The following is a 23,499-nucleotide window of genomic DNA, read 5'->3' as shown; positions in this document are numbered from 1 at the left end:
AACTACTGTATATGCTTTAGAAATGCATAGCACAAAACGTTCTACAAATGAATCTGAGAAACCAAATACCTACTGTAATTTTAAAAGTTCGCTCAGAATGACAGTAAAAAAAAATATTTTAAAGGATAGATATTTTGCTCTAGGTTCAGGAAAAGCATTTCTCTGACTCAGATTAACGCTGCTTAAGCCGCTAAAAACCTCCTCAAATTATGTGTATACGAATTATCCAGTATAAAGTGCAGTGTCGTACGGTGAACATAAGCATTACCCCAGCTTTAAAAAGTTTTTCTTTTTAAATACAATCAATCGTAGCCCCACTACACTCTCTAAAGTTAACAGTACTATTTTATGAGGCTACATTTTTCGTGGAAAGGTCTACCTGCCAATGAACTTTCAGAATATTTTCAACCACACGCTCGCACATACTTTCAAATTGATATTCACGGCAGTGACGACACCAACATAACTTAATATAGAGCAGATTTTAGACAATGTACTTACAGTTTCATTCGGTGACGCTTCGTGAAAGTACAGTCATGGTTTTTACAAAACTACACTGGGACTAACTATTTGATTTTTACTTAAAAAGCCTGTCTGCCTCTGTGGTGTAGTAGTTAGTGTGATTAGCTGCCACCCCCAGAGGCCCGGGTTTGATTCCCGCTTCTGTCACGAAATTTGAAAAGTGGAACGGAGTCCACTCAGCCTCGGGAGGTCAACTGAGTAGAGAAGGGTTCGATTCCCTCCTCAGCCATCCTGGAAGTGTTTTCTCCGTGGTTTCCCACTTCTCCTTCAGGCTAATTGCTTGAATGGTACCTAACTTAAGACCACGGCCGCTTCCTTGCATCTTTCTTGTCTATACCTTCCAAACTTCCCATCCCTCACAAGGCCCCAGTTCAGCGTATCAGGTGAGGACGTCTGGGTGAGGTACTGGTCATCCTCCCCAGTTGTATCCCCAGACTCAGAGTCTGAAGCTCCAGGACACTGCCCTTGAAGCGGTAGAGGTGGGATCCCTCGCTGAGTCCGAGGGAAAAACCGACCCTGGAGGGTAAACAGATTACGAACGAATGAACTTAAAAAGCCTAATCTAAACTAATCAGCAAAATTTAACTGTTATTTTACCGTCGTTGAAGTTTTATAGTTTCACTCGCATACTGGGAGTGCGTGCATCAACGACAAACGAGGGAAAATATTTGTCACGACGTATAACACACGTTATATTCATGAGGAATGCCACAGAACTCGCGAAACCTTCACCATAATCCAAGAGGAACACTACAGAAATTCACTATATACCACCATCACAGACAACCATTCGCACTTAACTCTGTGTTCATGCTGCGCAACCTAAGTATTTTTCTGCGGCTATCGCAACACATACTCTACATGTACCGTGAATGAACTGCTCAAAGAGACTGTATACATGCCTAAACCTAAGAATAAAATATATTCTTCTATATTACAATTGATTTCATATACTGGCTCCATTTTTATTAGCAAGACGATGTGCAAGTGGCTATACTGTTAAGATGCTGATATTTTTCTTGCAGTCTATACGTGTGTGACGCTGAAGACTTCGAGTGTCAAGTCTTAAAACTGACATTACTTTACCTAAGCTAGCTGGCCTGTCGCCGTAAACTGCTGTCGGGGGAGGGACCACAGCTTCGCCTCAAGGAAGCTTCAAGTGCATGCGTCACCCAAGCGACCTTACATTTCGCTGGAGGTAGCTCTCTATCGCTCTGGCAAGGAATCCCAGCTCGCTGGAGAAGTTAAACTGAAGTAGTGGGAACGGATTGTCGAGACAGCTGTACTTGGCTTGGCTTAGATGTTCGAAATTTTTTGAACATTACAAAAAACGTTCTAAGGAATAATTAGAAAATGTTAATACGAAGTTCTATACTTTAGGCAATAGAATACTTAGGGGCTGCCTGGCCGAGGCGGTAAAGGCGTGGGTTCGAATCCCCGTCAGGAAGTCGTAAAATTTAAGAAACGAGACTTTCAATTCCGGAGGTGCATATGGCCCTTAGGTTCAATCAGCCTACACCAAAAATGAGTACCAGGTTAATTATTGGGGCCAAAGGCGGCCGGGCGTAGGCTAACCACTCTACCCCATCACGTGCCGAGGTTAACAATGGTGGAAGCCTTTTCCTTCCACTCCTCCAAGGGCCTTCATAGCCTGTACGGAGGTGACTTTGCTTTTTGCATTGCTTTTTTTAAAGTAGAATACTTAGGATGTTAGTGTAGATTGTAGTTAAGGTAGCATCTTACATGTGGTGATGGATATCCGCGCATGTGTGGGATGCTGCAGAGTAGACTTATATAGATTGTAAATTTAGACATAGGGGGAAGTAGTGGCCTGTTATCTTTATTACCTAACCGATGGTATGTACTATGGTGGAAATATATGTATGGAAGCTCTTTACCCCAGCAGCGCTGGGTAGATGTGGTTCAGTGCACGACACTGCTAGAATGTTCTAAGAAAAAATTCACCAGCCCACAACTAAATACCTACACGTTTCCACGTTATCGTCCATTTTAAAGCAATGATAGGAACAGGCTCACTATTTGCGTACAAGGGGAGACGAAAACAAAATTTTAATATTAATAAACAGCAACGAATACCATTCCAACTTCTATAATTTTGGAAATTCGTCGCTGAATGACAAATAAACAAAATCAGCTGCGTGTATGGGTATTTCATTAGCCAGCATTGCAAGCATTGTCTGCCAGACGTTCTCCTCTAACCTCTGACGGTCGATGTTTCTTTTATCTGTTTTGTTTTTATTAAGAAGGAAGCCATATTTTTTTCAGGTAATCGATAATACAATCAGTACTAAAGAATAAGAACTTGTACAATTTTCGTAATAGTTTTATATGTTTTACTATTTTTTATAGAAGAAGTTAGGTGGGTTATAGTTTTACGTGATCTCCAATTTTACGTGTAATCTGAAGCAACGGTACAAAAACTTAAATTTCAACAACCTCACATTCACAGTCTAGAATTTGAAACACGACCACCTTGGCGAGAACCCTGTTACAACAGAACTCTGCTATCACGTCTCTTTAATCAACAAAAAGTAATTAAATGCAGTAAATTCTAGTAGAAACCTGAGGAATAAGTAATTTTTGCGAACCGGGCGAGTTGACCGTGCGGTTAGGGGTGCGCAGCTGTGAGCTTGCATCCGGGAGATGGTGGGTTCGAACCACACTGTCGATGCGACGTAAGTCTGCAAGAATAAGCGGTTGGCTGTCCGGATCCTTGGCTAAATGGTTAGCGCGCTGGCCTTTGGCCCAGGGGTCTCGGGTTCGATTTTCGGCCGTGTCGGGGATTTTAACCTTCATTGGTTAGTTCCAGTGGCTTGGAGACTGGATGTGTGTGCCGTCTTCAGCATTAGAATTCATCATATTTGCAGGGCCCCATTCTCACACGCACACGACGCCTGTAGGGTGTCAACTCGAAAGACCTGCACCAGGACTCTTCAGAGGGCAGATGCTTAAAAAAAAAAAAATAAAATAAAGCGTCTGGCTGGGTATCCCTGCTGGGTTGATGTTATCTTCTAAGGTCAGGGCTTCAACATTACGCCATGTCATAGTGAATCGGGGCTTAGTAGACACCCGCATGAATAAATTATTAGCTTATTAAAGGCGAATCTGGCTCTTCAGCATCTCGTAAGTTCATCGGAAGCTGTTATTATTATTATTATTATTATTATTATTATTATTATTATTATTATTATTATTATTAAGGAACACTAAATCAAAATACTACAAAATCATCATCCTTCCTAAGTTAACCCAAGGTGCCCAAACATGGCCACTGGGTAAGAAATTTACGACAATATTTTACAGTTTTGAAAACAGAGTTGTGGATAAAAATAGCCTTACGAATGGGAGCGGTATTTGGAGAGTAATAAAGAATCGATAATTATTGGAAATGTACACCAAAATCCCGATATTGTAAGAATCCGGTGAATATGTTGTCTAGAATATTTTCATTGCAGAGATGAAGCTCTGATCACAAAAGCGCTAGAAGTTAAACCACCATTTGGTAAGTGGCTACAGGGATGACCTCGAATTAGATGGATCAAGTACTGTAAATGTAATCTGGTTTGAAATCGGTTATTCGCAGACTTCTCAGCGTTTCTAAAAATTTAGTATAGCAATTGGAGGGACGTTAAAAGGTATAACGATTTATTATTATTATTATTATTATTATTATTATTATTATTATTATTATTATTATTATTACCGTGTTTTGGTGGATCAGCAGAGGTGAAAGAAGGTGCGGGCTGGAATGGCTCTAACTACAAGTCCGAAAGATGAATTAAAAATTTAAATAAAGGTTATATTTTCAATAGACAACAAGATTTAACAAATTTTCACTAGGTGAAATAACAATGAAGAAAATCAGGAACAATTATAACTTTACAAACGAAAGCACAAGTTAAGGAGTCCTTACAAATCCTGGGCTTCGAGCCCCAATTTCACAATCCTTGAGCTCTCAGCTCACAACCACAAAATACCAAAGGGCAGAAAACCCCTAATTCCATGGAGCACTTGCTCCCACCTAGTAATGTCAAGCCTCCTAGAGGCACCTTTCAACATACCAGAAAGAGCTGACACGCTCTCAATCTTTCAAGCCTATTAAAGGCAATACCAGACTTTACAATTAACTGCCATCAAGACAGAACTTACAAATATCAACAGGGGTATCTCGTACCCAATCTACGGGGCCTTCGCAGGAAGGAAAACAAAACGGGAGTTAAAGACCCAAAATACACAGATGAATGGAGGCGAGTACTTGCACTTCTACATGAAAGTTTGTTAAAAACCCAAGGGGCGCTAGGCCAATTCAACAGGGGCTATTCCCACACTAGGGAGGCTACTCGTATAAGAAAATTTTAATACATTAGGAAAGAGAAGAAAATCGGTTATGAAAACGTAGTCACCTCAGATCAAAATGCAGGGGAGCTCGAGAGGGTAAGGCACTCTCTATCCCCGATTTACAGTCAAAGTAACATGAAAATTTTACATCGAAATGGTATAGGTTACATCAAAACGGTTTCGGACCTTCCCCAAGGATTAAACTGCTGATCTGGCAAGAAATTAAAGATGTTAAACGGCCATTAGCTTTTTGAAGGGCTGCTGACTGATGAAAGAGGCACTTCCCGCCTCCTGCTATTCTTCCATACACTAAGCTAGATGTTGTACGAGTGGCGGAGAGCCAGGAAAATCAGCACTTTTTATACTCCCGGGGAAGATTCGAGACCTTTAATGAATGATTAAGACACACCCACAGTCGTTTATTGGGTAGCTTACAGTTACACATCGACATTGGTAAAGAAAGACGCCATTGGCTGAAAATTAATGACAGAAATTTACGATTGGCTAATTTCAAAACTGGCGGAAAGAAAGATTAATATTGCCAACCCACAAATGAAAGAACAACATTTAGTAAAGAACAAACTTATGAATACAAAATATCTTCAAGAAAAGTTCCTTCACTTCGCGCCGGGGTGCATGATCATAGTTTTTGGTAGAGACATCTGTGAGAGAATGTCCACACTTCTTGATAATTAGAAAACAAAAACAATTCGAAATTTACACGGTGACATCTTCAGATAAACGGTTGAATTAATTCAGTTTCAAAGTTCAGAGTTTCAACTGTAGATGAGAACTTTAAGGCGGAAAATTCAAATGTGCGGCGTATAGGTGTACCAACCGATATAATAATAATTATTATAATAATTATATTATAATAACTATTATTATTATTATTATTATTATTATTATTATTATTATTATTATTATTATTATTATTATTATTATTATTATTATTATTATTATTGCCTGACTCCTTGGCTGAATGGCCAGCAGTAGTATAATTGGATGGTTCTGCCGCCACCGCCGCCGCAGTGCTCCCAGGGGCCTCCTCCACCGCCACCGCACTGGGAGGCCTCCCAGGGGCCTCCTCCACCGCAGCCAGGGGGCTTCTTCGAGTGCTGCCAACTTAACCTTACTAGCGCGAAATTTGAATTGGTAAACAAAGCCACGTGCTTTTTTAGACAGACAACAACAACGCATCGCTAACCTCACTGCTGCCATCTTGACGGGCCAAAACCTCAGTGCTACCAACTTAACCTAACTAGCGCGAGATTTGAATCGGTAAAAAAATCCACGTGCTTTTTTGACAACCACGTGCTTTTTGACATCTATAATCGACAACAACGCATCGCTAACTTTAGCGCAACCATCTTGACGGATCTAAACATTAGTGGTGCCAACTTAACCTCACTAGCGCGAGATTTGAATCGGTAAACAAATCCACGTGCTTTTTTGACAGCTGTCATCCGCCATCTTTAATCAACAGAGCACCGTGCTGCCCTCTTTAGCTACATATCTTTGAAATGTGGTGGAGGATAATTTGAAAAATGCTTTTTGATAGCAGCCATCTTTAATCGACAGAGCACCGTGCTGCACTCTTTAGCTGAAATGTGGTGGGAGGCAATTCCACGTGACAGCAGTCATCTTTAATCAAGAGAGCACCGCGCTGCCCTCTTTAATTGAAATGTGGTGGCGGCAATTTGAAAACATCTACTCGTTCTTGTTTGGAAACAAACCCACGTGCTTTTTTGACAGCTGTCATCCGCCATCTATAATCAACAGAGCACCGTGCTGCCCTCTTTAGCTACAAACATTTAACATGTGGTGGCGGACAATGTTAAAATTCTTTTTGACAGCAACCGTCTTTACTCAACAGAGCACCGTGCTGCTATCTTTATCGTAGTAGTAGACAATTTCTACGTCACAGCTGTCATCCGCCATCTTGCATCGCAAACCTCAGTGCCGATCTCTTTAGCTACTACCTTTGAAATATGGTGGTAGATAATTTTTAAAAAAATTCTACAGCAACCATCTCTCGACGCTAATTGCACAAGATGGTGGCTATACATGACTCCTTAAGGGCGCTTACGCAAGATGGCTGCTATACATAGGTTCTTATGAGACTCCCTTGAGATGCTTGCGCAAGATGGTGGCTATACATGGCTCCTTATGAGACGCCTTAAGGGTGCTTGCGCAAGATAGCGGTTGCTCTTATCAGACGGCTTAAGGGTGCTTGCACAAGATGGCTTGAGATGCCCTAAGGATGCTTGCGCAAGATGGCGGACACAAGATGGAGGCTATACACGGCTCCTTATGAGACGCCTTAAGGGCGCTTGTACAAGATGGCCGCTGATCTTACGAAGAAAGCTAGCTTAGAGGCTAACGTGCCGTGCTAGTTCGATTCATTAAATTTGTGGCTTAAATGCAAAATGTTAAATATCTCGAAAACGGTGCATCGTAGAGCAAAACGGACAAATTATTTCCGCCTAACACGTAGGTTCGCAGTATCAGGAACATGATAGCATAAGAAAAACATAGTCTAATGATGAGATCAACGGTTCGGTTCCTACTTAGGCCCTTTGGCATTTGCTCTCTTTTGTCTTGTACTGAAGCAAGTTTTTGTAACATGATCAGGTCTAGCTATGGTAGAGAGTATAACGTGCCGTGCCAGTTCGATTTATTAAATTTGGGGCTTAAATGCATTTTGTTAAATATCTCGAAAACGGTGCATCGTAGAGCAAAACGGACAATTTTTTCTGCCTAATACCCCGGTTCCCAGTATCAGGAACATGATAGCATAAGAAAAACATAGTTTAATGATGAGATCAACGGTTCGTTTCCTACTTAGGCCCTTTGGCATTTGCTCTGTTTTAGCTTGTATTGAAGCAAGTTTTTGTAACATGATCAGGTCTAGCTATGGTAGAGAGTATAACGTACCGTGCTGATTCGATTCATTAAAATTGGGGCTTAAATGCAAAATGTTAAATATCTCGAAAACGGTGCATCGTAGGCAAAGCGGACAAAATTTTTCTGCCTAATACCCAGGTTCGCGGTATTAGAAACATGATAGCATAAGAAGAAAGTAGTTTAATGATGAGATCAACGGTTCGGTTCCTACTTAGACCCTTTGACATTGACGGCTATCTAACTCTTCAAGATTGTGGCCATACATAGCTTCTTATGAGACAGCTTAAGGGTGCTTGCACAAGATGGCTTGAGACGTCCTAGGGATGCTTGCGCAAGATGACGGACACAGAATGGCGGCTATACGCAGCTCCTTATGAGACAGCCTAGGGGTGCTCGCACAAGATAGCGGCTACTCTTATGAAGAAAGCTAGCTTAGAGGCTACTGCGCAAGATGGCAGCTGCTGTTATGCATACGGTGGAGAGCAATTTAAAATTATACGTGGTCTTGTTTGTAAAATTTCACGTGCTATTTCTTTACAGCCCTCATCTTTAATCAACAGAGCATCGTGCAGGTATCTTTACAGCACTAAACCTCATACCTTTGAAATGTGCTGGTGGGAAATTTAAAAATTCTATGTGCTTTTCCTTGCCAGCAGCTATCTTTAAACAATAAAGGCTATACATAAGCTGTTAAGGCCTACTCTTATGTCAAGACATAGCTCTATCGAACAAGTTTAAACCTGCATCACGAAGGCAGGAGTGAGCGGCGATAACATTATTATGCATGTTTAGACTTGCAAATCACAAAAGAAGTGATTGAAACATAACAAGACTAGAATCGAACACTGCACTCGATGTCGTTAACTTCATGATGTGATCGGAACATTGATTGAAGTGTTTAGAACACTAAATCAGTGATCAAGACTAAAATAGAACACTGTACTCGATACAACATGTGTTTAGAACATGTCAGCGGATACCTTTGTTCTAAGATTAGATCACCGCACATTCCTTGTAGGGTTAAAGGGCTAATAGGCTAATTGGCTAAAGGGCTAAATTGCAAAAGGCTAAAGGGCTAATGGGCAAAAGATCTAAAGGGTTAATGGGCTAAAGGGCTAATGGGCTAGGGTGCATCTCCTCTCTTTATCCGGGCTTGAGACCGGCTCTACAACCAGAGGCGGAGTTAACACCCTAAGGGAGGGAGAATGCTGGAAAATAATATACACGAATATAGCTACTCGATCGACTATATACTACAGAAGGATGACATAGGTGAGGGTAAGCGCTGGGATTGTAGGAAGGCGTTTAAGCTGTTGTACTGCCGAGAGAGAGCTGTTACTTATTAATACCTACACGACGTAATTCATGCTCTATTTCAAAAATATCTGCTTTGTACTGTATGTAACCAGCATCATGATAGGCTCTTAGCAGTTTTAAACGTTTGACGAGTACGTTAGCATCTTTACAGTATCTTATATCTACATAGGGTAACAGAGGCTTGTTGTCAACTTTGAGTCTATATGCAGACAGTTGATGTGTAGGGACTTGTTTTGATGTAATACGTGATTCGGCAGTAGCGTTTCTAGGTACAAACTTAACTTGTTTCGATAGCAATGAAGCGTTGAAATTTTCTTCTTTACCTTGCATCGCTTCTTGAGATGTTTGCACTGCGACAGAACGTGTAGTAGGCTTAGGAAATGAAGTAATATCATCAGGCTCTAATGACAATGAAACATTAAGATTTCCTTCTTCTTCTACTTTTCCTTTACAACTGTTTTGATCAACATCATTATCCTTATTATCATAATCATGATCTGGCCTCTCTTTATCTTGAAGTTTATGCTTAGTAACAGAACTTGTAGCAGACCTAGACAACAAGGGAGAATTAAAAATCTCTCGCAGAGGTGTACTTTTTAAAAATAAATCAGTGTTCGCTTGAATACGGACGAGCTCTTTGTATGTTGTTCTCGATGAAGCTACATTACACACGGCTTCATGACGTTGAGCGTTGTATGCGTTCTTGAACTCTCTTCTACAATGTTTGCATTGAAAAATTGTCCTACATGATATCTCATGACGTCTCTTGTGATAGCGTCGGGAAAAATGCTTTTCCACACTCTTTGCAAATATACCTAGAAATAGATATTTCCATGATGGACTTTTATCTTCTGCCAACAGATTCTTCTTTAAATATACTTGACACTTGTTACTCTCTAGTTCGATGATGCGAACAGCTTAGCAATTAACACTAAACTAACACAAAAGCGTATAACCAAGGTAGCAACAGTAAGGTTTAAGCCCATCAAGATAGCAGCAGTGAGGTTAGCGATGTTCTGTTGTTGGATTTTAAATTCCGCGCTAAGACATGCATAAGGTAGCAGCCTTGAGGTTTAGCGCCGTAAAGATGGCAACAGTGAGGTTATGGACGCCCTATTGTCCTTCAAAGTGAGGTTAGGGTCCGTCAAGATGACAGCTTTGAAAAAAGCACGTGGCTTTGTTTACCAACAAGTGCACGTGGTCGTGACGTCACCGTCACGTGGCATGCTATGTCAGCACACGAAGTTCATAGTCCACGATTACGTAGTTAAAACTTTGCTATGTTCGCAAGATTTTTACTCATAGTTATTCTTTATGCTTTATGTACATGCACATACGGTATGTAAGATAGCAGTACACGTACAAGCGATGGTCGCACACTCTATTAAAAGATCCATGCATTATCAAAAGGTAATGTGTACACGCTTTTAAACCTTGCTATTCTTACCGCTGCTATATTCGCAAGATTTTTAAACATCGCTGTTCTTTGTATTTTAAGTTCATGCGCATAGGTCATGCTAAAATAGCAGCACAAACACATGTGAACCTTGTACATTCTAGCGGAATAAGTTTAGTACAATCTTCGATGCATGCATTATTGAGAGGTGATGTGTACACGCTTTCAAACCTTGCTATTCTTACTGCTGCTATGTTCACAAGATTTTTAAACATAGCTATTCTTTGTGCTTTAAGTTCGCTCATATAAGTCATGCAAAGATAGCAGTACACTTATACGATTTTAGCACAATCCAGCGGGAGAAGTTTAGTACGATAGTCGATGCATGCAAAATCGATAGGTAATGTGTAAACGCTTTTAAAAATAGCTATTTTTTGTGCTTTAAGTTCATGCATATAGGTTATGCTAAGCTAGCGGAAGAAGTTTAGTACGAAAGTCGATGCATGCAAAATCGATAGGTGATGTGTACACGCTTTAGAACATAGCTATTCTTTGCGCTTTAAATTTATGTACATAGGTTAGTAGCACACAATTGCGATCGTTGTACACTCTAGCGGAAAAAAATAGTCGATGCATGCAAAATCAATAGGTGATGTGTACACGCTGTTAAACATCGTTATTCTTTCTGCTTTAAGTTCGTACGTATAGCTTATGCTAAGATAACAGCACACTTATACGATTTAGCACAATCTAGTGAAAAAAGTTTAGTATGATAGTCGATTTATGTAAAATCAATAGGTAATGTGTACACGCTTTGAAACATGGTTATTCTTTGTACTTTAAGTTCATGCGTATAGGTTATGCTAAGATAGCAGTACAATATAGCGAAGGAAGTTTAGTACGATAGTCGATGTATGAAAAATCGGTAGGGGATGTGTGTACACGCTTTGAAACATGGCTATTCTTTGTACTTTAAGTTCATGCGTATAGGTTATGCTAAGATAGTAGTACAATCTAGCGGAAGAAGTTTAGTACGATAGTTGATGCATGCAAAATCGATAGGTGATGTGTACACGCTTTGAAATATGGCTATTCTTTGTACATTAAGTTCATGCGTATAGGTTATGCTAGAAGTTTAGTACGAGAGTCGATGTATGCAAAATCAATAGGTGATGCGTACACGCTTTTAAACATGGCTACTCTTTATGCTTTAAATTTATGCGTATAGGTTATGCTAAGATAGCAGCACAATCTAGCGGGAGAAGTTTAGTACGAGAGTCGATGCATGCAAAATCAATAAATAATGTGTACACGCTTTTAAACATACCTATTCTTACTGCTGCTCTGTTCCCAAGATGTTTAAGCATAGCTAATCCTACTGTAAGGCTGCTCTTAACGACGTAGTGCTTAGAATTGATCACGTGACCGTGACGTCACGACAACGTGCACTTGTTGGTAAAAAAGCCACGTGCTTTTTTGACAGCTGTCATCTTGACGGACCCTAACCTCACTTTGAAGGACAATAGAGCGTCGCTAACGTCAATTTTGCCATCTTTACGGCGCTAAACTTCAAGGGTGCCACCTTATGCATTTCGTTGCGCGGAATTTAAAATCCAGCAACAGAACATCGCTAACCTCACTGTTGCCATCTTTACGGCGCTAAACCTCAAGGCTGCCACCTTATGGATGTCGTAGCGCGGAATTTAAAATCCAACAACAGAACATCGCTAACCTCACTGCTGCTATCTTGACGGGCTTAAACCTTACTGTTGCTACATTGGTTATACGCTTTTGTGTTAGTTTACTGTTAATCGCTAAGCTGTTCGCATCATCGAACTAGAGAGTAACAAGTGTCGAGTAGATTTAAAGAAGAATCTGTTAGCAGAAGATAAAAGTCCGTCATGGAAAAACTTATTTCTAGGTATATTTGCAAAGAGTGTGGAAAAGCATTTTCCCGAAGCTATCACAAGAGACGTCATGAGATATCATGTAGGACAATTTTTCAATGCAAACATTGTAGAAGAGAGTTCAAGAACGCATACAACGCTCAACGTCATGAAGCCGCGTGTAATGTAGCTTCATCGAGAACAAAATACAAAGAGCTCGACCGTATTCAAGCGAACACTGATTTATTTTTAAAAAGTACACCTCTGCGAGAGATTTTTAATTCTCCCTTGTTGTCTAGGTCTGCTACAAGTTCTGTTACTAAGCATAAACTTCAAGATAAAGAGAGGCCAGATCATGATTATGATAATAAGGATAATGATGTTGATCAAAACAGTTGTAAAGGAAAAGTAGAAGAAGAAGGAAATCTTAATGTTTCATTGCCATTAGAGCTTGATGATTTTACTTCATTTCCTAAGCCTACTACACGTTCTGGCGCAGTGCAAACATCTCAAGAAGCGATGCAAGATAAAGAAAATTTCAACGCTTCATTGCTATCGAAACAAGTTAAGTTTGTACCTAGAAACGCTACTGCCGAAGCACGTATTATATCAAAACAAGTCCCTACACATCAACTGTCTGCATATAGACTCAAAGTTGACAACAAGCCTCTGTTACCCTATGTAGATATAAGATACTGTAAAGATGCCAACGTACTCGTCAAACGTTTAAAACTGCTAAGAGCCTATCATGATGCTGGTTACATACAGTACAAAGCAGATATTTTTGAAATAGAGCATGAATTACGTCGTGTAGGTATTAATAAGTAACAGCTCTCTCTCGGCAGTACAACAGCTTAAACGCCTTCCTACAATCCCAGCGCTTACCCTCACCTATGTCATCCTTCTGTAGTATATAGTCGATCGAGTAGCTATATTCGTGTATATTATTTTCCAGCATTCTCCCTCCCTTAGGGTGTTAACTCCGCCTCTGGTTGTAGAGCCGGTCTCAAGCCCGGATAAAGAGAGGAGATGCACCCTAGCCCATTAGCCCTTTAGCCCATTAACCCTTTAGATCTTTTGCCCATTAGCCCTTTAGCCTTTTGCAATTTAGCCCTTTAGCCAATTAGCCTATTAGCCCTTTAACCCTACAAGGAATGTGCGGTGATCTAATCTTAGAACAAAGGTATCCGCTGACATGTTCTAAACACATGTTGTATCGAGTACAGTGTACTATTTTAGTCTTGATCACTGATTTAGTGTTCTAAACACTTCAATCAATGTTCCGATCACATCATGAAGTTAACGACATCGCGTGCAGTGTTCGATTCTAGTCTTGTTATGTTTCAATCACTTCTTTTGTGATTTGCAAGTCTAAACATGCATAATAATGTTATCGCTCCACACTCCTGCCTTCGTGATGCAGGTTTAAACTTGTTCGATAGAGCTATGCCTTGACATAAGAGGAGGCCTTAACAGCTTATATATAGCCGCTATTCTTTAAAGATAGCTGCTGTCAAGAAAAAGCACAAAGAATTTTTCAAATTACCCACCACCACATTTCAAAGGTATGAGGTTTAGTGCTAGATAAATGCACGATGCTCTGTTGATGAAAGATGAAGGCTGTAAAAAAAGCACGTGGAAGTTTACAAACAAGAGCACGTATAATTTCAAATTGCTCTCCACCGTATGCATAACAGCAGCCGCCATCTTGCTCAGTAGCCTCTAAGCTAGCTTTCTTCATAAGAGTAGCCGCTATATTGTGCGAGCACCCCTAGGCTGTCTCATAAGGAGCTGTGTATAGCCGCCATTTTGTGTCCGTCATCTTGCGCAAGCATCCCTAAGACGTCTCAAGCCATCTTGTGCAAGCACCCTTAAAATGTCTCATAAGAAACTATGTATAGCCGCCATCTTGTAGAGTTAGATAGCCGTCAATGTCAAAGGGTCTAAGTAGGAACCGAACCGTTGATCTCATCATTAAACTACTTTTTTCTTATGCTATCATGTTTCTAATACCGCGAACCTGGGTATTAGGGAGAAAAATTTTGTCCGTTTTGCTCTACGATGCACCGTTTACGATATATTTAACATTTTGCATTTAAGCCCCAATTTTAATGAATCGAATCAGCACGGTACGTTATACTCTCTACCATAGCTAGACCTGATCATGTTACAAAAACTTGCTTCAATACAAGCTAAAACAGAGCAAATTTCAAAGGGCCTAAGTAGGAACCGAACCGTTGATCTCATCATTAGACTATGTTTTTCTTATGCTATCATGTTCCTGATACTGGGAACCGAGGTATTAGGCAGAAAAAAATTGTCCGTTTTGCTCTACGATGCACCGTTTTCGAGTTATTTAACAAAATGTATTTAAGCCCCAAATTTAATGAATCGAACTGGCACGGCACCTTATACTCTCTACCAAAGCTAGACCTGATCATGTTACAAAAACTTGCTTCAGTACAAGCTAAAACAGAGCAAATGCCAATTGGCCTAAGTAGGAACCGAACCGTTGATCTTATCATTAGACTATGTTTTTCTTACGCTATCATGTTCCTGATACTGCGAACCTACGTGTTAGGCAAAAAAATTCTCCGTTTTGCTCTACGATGCACCGTTTTCGAGATATTTAACATTTTGCATTTAAGCCCCAAATTTATTGAATCGAACTAGCACGGCACGTTAGCCTCTAAACCAGCTTTCTTCATAAGAGCAGCGGCCATCTTGTACAAGCGCCCTTAAGGCGTCTCATAAGGAGCCGTGTATAGCCTCCAACTTCTGTCCGCCATCTTGCTAGCACTCTTAAGCCGTGTTATAAGAGCAACCGCTATCTTGCGCAAACACCCTTAAGGCGTCTCATAAGGAGCCATGTATAGCCGCCATCTTGCGCAAGCATCCCAAGGGAGTCTCATAAGGACCTATGTATAGCAGCCATCTTGCGTAAGCGCCCTTAAGGAGTCACGTATAGCCACCATCTTGTGCAATTAGCGTCGAGAGATGGTTGCTGTAGAATTTTTTTTAATTATCTACCACCATATTTCAAAGGTAGTAGCTAAAGAGTGCGGCACTGAGGTTTGCGATGCAAGATTGCGGATGACAGCTGTGACGTAGAAATTGTCTACTACTACGATAAAGATAGCAGCACGGTGCTCTGTTGATTAAAGACTGTTGCTGTCAAAATGAATTTTAACATTGTCCGCCACCACATGTTAAAGGTTTGTAGCTAAAGAGGGCAGCACGGTGCTCTGTTGATTAACGATGGCGGATGACAGCTGTCAAAAAAGCACGTGGGTTTCTTTCCAAACAAGAGCGAGTAGAATTTTTCAAATTGCCGCCACCACATTTCAAAGATATGTAGCTAAAGAGTGCAGCACTGTGTTCTCTTGATTAAAGATGGCGGATGACAGCTGTCAAAAAAGCACGTGAGTTTGTTAAGCACTTCGAATTTGCCGCCACCACATTTCAACTAGAGAGTACAGCACGGTGCTCTCTTGATTAAAGATGGCGGATGGTAGCTGTCAGAAAAGCATGTGGCATTGTTTCCAAACAAGAGCACGTGGAATTTTTCAAATTGCCGCCACCACATTTCAACTAAAGAGTGCAGCACGGTGCTCCCTAGATTAAAGACGTCGGATGGTAACTGTCAAGCAAGCACGTGGTTTTGTTTCCAAACCATAGCACGTAGAAGTTTTCAAGTTGCCGCCACAACATTTCAACTAAAGAGGGCAGCACGGTGCTCTCTTGATTAAAGATGACTGCTGTCACGTGGAATTGCCTGCCACCACATTTCAACTAAAGAGTGCAGCACGGTGCTCTGTCGATTAAAGATGGCTGCTATCAAAAAGCATTTTTCAAATTATCCGCCACCACATTTCAAAGATATGTAGCTAAAGAGGGTAGCACGGTGCTCTGTTGATTAAAGATGGCGGATGACAGCTGTCAAAAAAGCACGTGGGTTTGTTTACCGATTCAAATCTCGCGCTAGTGAGGTTAAGTTGGCACCACTAAGGTTTAGGCCCGTCAAGATGGTAGCGCTGAAGTTAGCGATGCGTTGTCGTCGATTATAGATGTCAAAAAGCACGTGGTTGTCAAAAAAAAAGCACGTGGATTTGTTTACCGATTCAAATCTCGCGCTAGTTATGTTAAGTTGGTAGCACTGAGGTTTAGGCCCGTCAAGATGGCAGCAGTGAGGTTAGCGATGCGTTGTTGTCTGTCAAAAAGCACGTGGCTGTCAAAAAAAGGACGTGGCTTTGTTTACCAATTCAAATTTTGCGCTAGTAAGGTTAAGTTGGCAGCACTGCGGCGGCGGTTGCGGCAGAACCATCCAATTATACTACTGCCAGCGTTAACGGCCTTCCTTTCAGAATGTCTCACGTTCGAATTCCAGCCGTGTGTTAGCCACGTCTATTTAATTCCTCTGGTTTGGCAACTGGGAGCTGGATTTTATCTTAAGATACACATCTTTTTTGACAAACAACACACTAACCTACCAACCACCACAGAAATACGTAATAACGAGAATATCCCTCCCCTAGGAACTTCATAACTTGGCCATGTCCACACGTGTGATCGAACTCGCACCCGTGGCCCCACCATGGTGTGGAAAAAAGCGATAGAATAAATAAAATTAATATCATCATCAATGTTATTGTTATTAAGAAAATATTTATCGCAATTTAGTATGCGTATTACCTTATCCTTTAGATTTTTGAGGAAGTGAAGTCTGCTGGTGTTTTTTCTCTGAGTCCAAGTTAGCCAAGGATTTACGTACGTTCTTGGTAATCTGAAAGGGGTACGATACTACGTCGCAGCAGCACGCCACCCGGATATTGCTCCTTGGGGCGATGGTGTCTAATTCACACTGATGTAAAATATCAACTTCTATAGTTAACGATCACGTGTATGACGTATGCGTCAACCGAGGTCTTTTGTACACTGGTGGGACTAGTCAACAGTATGCGTATTACCTTATCCTTTAGATTTTTGAGGAAGTGAAGTCTGCTGGTGTTTTTTCTCTGAGTCCAAGTTAGCCAAGGATTTACGTACGTTCTTGGTAATCTGAAAGGGGTACGATACTACGTCGCAGCAGCACGCCACCCGGATATTGCTCCTTGGGGCGATGGTGTCTAATTCACACTGATGTAAAATATCAACTTCTATAGTTAACGATCACGTGTATGACGTATGCGTCAACCGAGGTCTTTTGTACACTGGTGGGACTAGTCAACCATATCTGGACCTCTAGAACAAGGTGGTTCCTTATCGGCCAGAGATAAGATAATGTACGACCCTCCAGAAGATAATAAACATGTTCTGTGTCTTACAACAACAACGCGTTCCAGTCAAGTAACGATACCAGTGCAGAGAGCAGCCCTGTTTAATAAAATAAGTGGGGCCTATACGAGGTAACATTTTAGGTCTAGCCAGTTTAAGAGCCCTTTATGGTGAGGGGTGGTAGAATTCATTCTATCGTAAAGGACGCCTCATAAGCACCCTGCTTGGGATCGTGGTTTGATGACTGCAGAGCCCTACTTAGATGTGGCATTGTTTCTAGTCTCCCCAATTTTCCACTTTCATATCAGAAATTCTGTGCTAAATCTTTGTTCTCTTCAGGTTCTAACCCTATTAGGTTCGGAGACTTTCAATCTCCCACTCTTTATGGTCTATCGCCTTCTATTGCCGATACCCTCATTTTTCGAAGAATCGGATCTCATACACTCTTTCTGTGGCTGGTATTACAAAAGGGTGTTTGTGCAGTTGTACTTCCTCTTCAAACAATAATCACCACATTCACAGCCACCACCAAGTACGTGATTCACGGAAAGATACATAATTCGTATTTTTGATGTTGATATCTTATGGGCTAAGAAATTAATCAATTAATCCAGCTATTTTATTGCGATTTCACATCCTGTTGACTTGACCTTAATCTGTAAATCAAATTCTAAAATTTCTTGCCATTCAGGAGATTTTTAACGTTGTTGTTGTTGTTGTTGTTGTTTGAGTCATCAGTCCACAGACTGGTTTTATGCAGCTTCCATGCCACCCTATCCTGTGCTAACCTTTTCATTTCTACATAACTACTGCATCCTACAGCTGCTCTAATCTGCTTGTCATATTCATACCTTGGTCTACCCCTACCGTTCTTACCACCTACACTTCCTTCAAAAACCAACTGAACAAGTCCTGGGTGTCTTACAATGTGTGTCCTATCATTCTATCTCTTCTTCTCGTCAAATTTAGCCAAATCGATCTCCTCTAGCCAATTCGATTCAGTATCTATTCATTTGTGATTCGATCTATCCATCTCACCCTCAACATTCTTCTGTAACACCACATTTCAAAAACTTCTATTCTCTTTCGTTCTGAGCTATTTATCGTCCATGTTTCACTTCCATACAATGCCACGCTCCACACGAAAGTCTTCAAAAACATCCTTCTAATTCCTATATCAATGTTTGAAGTGAGCAAATTTCTTTCCTTAAGAAAGCTCTTCCTTGCTTGTGCTAATCTGCATTTTATGTCCCCCTTACTTCTGCCATCGTTAGTTATTTTACTACCCAAGTAACAGTATTCATCTACTTCCTTTAAGACTTCATTTCCTAATTTAATATTTCCTGCAACACCTGCCTTCGTTCGACTCCACTCCATTACTTTTGTTTTGGACTTATTTATTTTCATCTTGTAGTCCTTACCCAAGACTTCGTCCATACCATTCAGCAGCTTCTCGAGATCTTCTGCAGTCTCAGATAAAATAACAATATCATCGGTAAATCTCAAGGTTTTGATTTCCTCTCCTTGGACTGTGATTCCCTTTCCAAATTCCTCTTTGATATCCTTTACTGCCTGTTTTATGTAAACATTTAACGTTATTTTCCAATTTGGAAGCAGCTTACCGACTAATTTTGAGAAGTCGTTTTTATGGGCATGAAAAGGTTTATTGATTTTTAAGTTGAAGGGTAGTGTGACGCGCAAGACGGTACCCAAGACGACTGCTGTCTAATAAGATGGTCTGAAGATGCTACAGTACCGCATGGTAAGCGTGATCACATCCATAGCCGAATTACCTGACTTTCTTGACCGGGTTCACTGTCTCTCGTATTTATTTTTTTGCTATTTGCTTTATGTCGCACCGACACAATATGTCTTATGGCGACGATGGGATAGGAAAGGCCTAGGAATTGGAAGGAAGCGGCCGTGGCCTTAATTAAGGTACAGCCCCGGCATTTGCCTTGTGTGAAAATAGGAAACCATGGAAAACCATCTTCAGGGCTGCCGACAGTGGAGCTCGAACCCACTATCTCCCGATTAATGGATACTGGCCGCACTTAAGCGACTGCAGCTATCGAGCTCGGTCTCTCGTATTAAACAGCTCGTTAGTTGGTCTTGCAAGGCTGTGTGAACCCCTTTCCAGCCTTCAGTCCGGATTAAAATCCTTAGAGTGGCCACGTGTAGAACCCAGAATCTACGAGTAAGAGGCAGATACGCTACCTGAACACCATGGGGATCGCTGACGCGCGGAAAATACCTGGCGAATTTGATGAAAGTTAGAGTCGCGTATGATGCAGTAGAACATGTTCTTTATTTACGGAAAAGTGTTTATCTCTCATTCCAAAATTAACGCAGGTTATCATGAAATTATGCAGTTTAACGTAAAAATTATTGTTAGAAGTATATAAAATCACTGCGAAAATACCTCGTATTTTGTATGATTAAGCACTAGTAGGAAAATATGTTTCAGATGTGGTTCGCGATATTATTTATCATCTGGTATCGAATCTGCTATCTTGGGAACAGAAGGACAACGAGTGACCGCCTGTTACACTGATATAAATAATAATAATAATAATAATAATAATAATAATAATAATAATAATAATAATAATAATAATAATAATAATCGTATGGCCTCAGCTACCGTGTGCAGACATTTTAAATTGTCGCCGTATGGCTGTATGCTTGTCAATTTCGACGTTCCATTTTATTCTAGGCCTACTAGATGGCAGACAGATCAAAACGAAACACATTTGGGCGTCTGTGGCTGAAATTTAAGGAATTTTGTCGGGTTAACACCAATTGTGTCACCAGAGATCTTTTATATGCCGACATCGTACTAGATGGAGAGTCGAATGGACTTTCTTCCGCCCTTCAAAACTCGGACTACCTCTGCCTTTGTCTTTTACTGGCGAGATAAGTTTGAACTCTGTCCAAATACTATTGCCATTGTTTCTATTACTCAGCCTGCCAATAGGCAACCGCTCTGCACAGCAGTGGTAGACTGTCAACCTCCCGATGTCGCTCCAGGACTCCCAACTTGGGAGCGTGGGTTGGTGACCACGGAGCCCTTAGCTGAGTTCTGGCATTGCTTCCCGTTACTTGTGTCAGGATCCTCACCTTCATCTAACCTGTCTGACCTCTCTTGGTTTGCGAATCCTAGGGAATCTTTCGTTCGTGGTCCTTGTCTTTCATTGGCCGATAACTTCCGTTTTTGAACCCCCTCTGATTAGTGTTAATAGGGAGGTTACCTAGTTCAACTTCCTCTTAAAACAATGTCGCGGGTTCAAATCAGGCAGTGGTAGTCGAATATTTGTTGTCCGAAAAAGTTGTCCATTCAGACTTCATGTAAAAGCTCTCTGGTGGCACATTTGGTATTTACCTGACACAGTTAATTAAGAACCTCATCCCTAGATCCCGCAACAGTCCGATTCTTTTGCCATCTGGTAGAGTAAAACGCAGCATCGAAGTTGTCACACAGACAGCTTTATATGGTGTAAAATGAAAATATCGCCAACACAGTAACTGAGGCCATACGATTGTTATTAACATTATCTATATCTTATTACTATATATAAAAATGTATGTATGTATGTATGTATGTATGTGTGTAAATGACACATCTCCTCTTGAACCACTGGAGCAATTTCAATCAAATTTTGAACACTTATTATTTGCTATCCGGAGACGAGCACTGTGGGGGTAAACCACCTCTAGCCTCCTTAGGATTGGGGGGTTAGGGGGGGTAAGGTAAGAAAATAATCGAAAATAGGGTCAAATCCATAGTTTTTGTGGGTCGCTGAGGTGAATAGTGACACTCCCGATTTTTTAAAAGTCAAATTTCTGCTCCCATTTGGGTGGGGGTGAGGGGGGACTGATATATAAAATTAAACGAAAACAGTGTCGAATACATAGTTTTCGGGGTCGTCGATGAGAATTGTACACTCCGGATTTTTAGTATCAGGAGACAAACCACGTGGGGATAAGACAGCCCAGGAAACTTTAGGGGGGGGGCAAGGGGGGTCAGATATACAAATTAACGAAAATAGTGTCGAATCCATACTTTTCGGGGTCGCTGAGATGAATAGTGACACTCCGGATTTTTTAAAGTCCAAGTTCATCCCTCTTTGGGGTGGGGGCGCGGTGGGGAGTGATATATAAAATTAAACGGAAATAGTGTCGAATACATAGTTTTCGGGGTCGCCGAGGTGAATTGTACGCTCCGGATTTTTAGTATCAGGAGACAAACCACGTGGGGGTAATACACCCCAAGAAACCTTAGGAGAAGCGGGGGCAAGGGGGCTGAGATACAAAAATCACCAAAAGTAGTGTTGAATCCATACTTTTCGTGGTCGCTGAGATGAATAGTCACACTCCGGAATTTTTTAAAGTCCAAGTTCGGCCCCCTTCGTGATAGGGGACGATGGGAGAGTGATATATAAAAGTAATCGAAAAGAGTGTCGAATCCATAGTTGTCTGGTTCGCTGAGATGAATAGTGAGACTCCGGATATTTTATAAGTCTAAGTTCATCCCCCTTTGGCGTGGGGGGCGAGGGGGGGAAGTGATATATAAAATTAATCGAAAATAGTGCCAAATACATAGTTTTCGGGGTCGCTGAGGTGAATTGTACACTTCGGATTTTTAGTATCAGAAGATAAACCACGTGTGTGTAGGACACCCCAGGAACGCTTAGGGTTGGGGGTGTCGAGGGGGTGAGATATAAATATCATTGAAAGTAGTGTTGAGTCAATACTTTTCGGGCTCGCTGAAATGAATAGCAACACTCCGGAATTGTTTAATGTCCAAGTTCAGCCATCTTCGTTAGGGGGGGGGGGGGATGCGGGAGTGATATATAGAAATAAGAGAAAATACTGTCTTCGGGGTCGCTGAGATGAATAATGACACTCCGGAATTTTAGTATCAGGAGACAAACCACGTGGGGGTAATACACCCCAGGAAACATTAGGGGCGGGGGCGTGTGTAGTAGTGTCGAATCCATACTTTTCGGGGTCGCTGTTTTGAATCATGGCACTCCGGAATTGTTTAAAGTTCAGCCCCCTTCGTGGTGGTTGGCAATGGGAGAGTGATATATGAAAATAAACGAAAGTAATGTTGAATCCATAGTTGTCGGGGTCGCTGAGATGAATGGTGAGACCCCGGATATTTTATAAGTCCAAGTTCATCCCCCTTTCTGGTTGGGGGTGAGGGGGGTTAACATTTAAAAATTATTGAAAATAGTGTCCAAGCCATAGTTTTCGGGGTCGCTGAGATGAATAGTAACACTCCCGATTTTTTGAAACTCAAAGTTTAACCCCCTTTAGGGGTGAGGGGTAGTGAGATATAATAATAATCGAATATACTGCCTAATCCATAGTTTTCCGAGTCGCTGAGATGAATAGTAACATTCCGGATTTTTAAAGTCCAACTACAGCCCCCTTTGGCATAGGGGGTGAGAAAGGGTGAAGAAATAAATTGTCAAAAATGCCCAAGATAATAGACGTGTGTATGTTCCAGTATGACTTTCAAGTATGACTTACTACCTGGAAAACATACTGTGGGAGTAAGACGCTCCTAGAACCACTACGGAAGCGGGTGAAATATAATCCATATTAATAAATAGAAGTCAGTTTGACGCGATCTACCAGACAACCTGATGACTTCAGGATCCCTAGAAAAATCTAAAATTCTCAAAAATTAAGGCATAAAAATGAAAACAGACGTGAATTAATGAGACCATTCTAGGCATCCTAGAAACTTAAAACTTGGTACCAGACAACCTGATGACTTCAGGATCCCTAGAAAAATCTAAAATTCTCAAAAATTCTCTGAGAGGGACA

At 41.1% G+C, this 23,499-nt stretch overlaps 1 protein-coding gene across 1 annotated transcript in view; it reads right to left on the bottom strand.

The window, feature by feature from the left end:
* LOC137498948 (UDP-glucosyltransferase 2-like) overlaps positions 1-17,237 on the bottom strand; it is a 50,517-nt gene extending 33,280 nt beyond the window's left edge. The window contains exon 1 of the mRNA XM_068226829.1: positions 17,080-17,237. The gene's annotated coding sequence lies outside the window, so the exon portion shown is untranslated. The remainder of the gene's footprint in view (positions 1-17,079) is intronic.
* Positions 17,238-23,499: the final 6,262 nt, after the last annotated feature.

Source organism: Anabrus simplex, chromosome 3, assembly GCF_040414725.1.
Source record: "Anabrus simplex isolate iqAnaSimp1 chromosome 3, ASM4041472v1, whole genome shotgun sequence".
Taxonomy (NCBI): Eukaryota; Metazoa; Arthropoda; class Insecta; order Orthoptera; family Tettigoniidae; genus Anabrus; species Anabrus simplex.
Note: the sequence above shows the minus strand (reverse complement) of the source record. Positions and strands in the feature narration are given on the sequence as shown.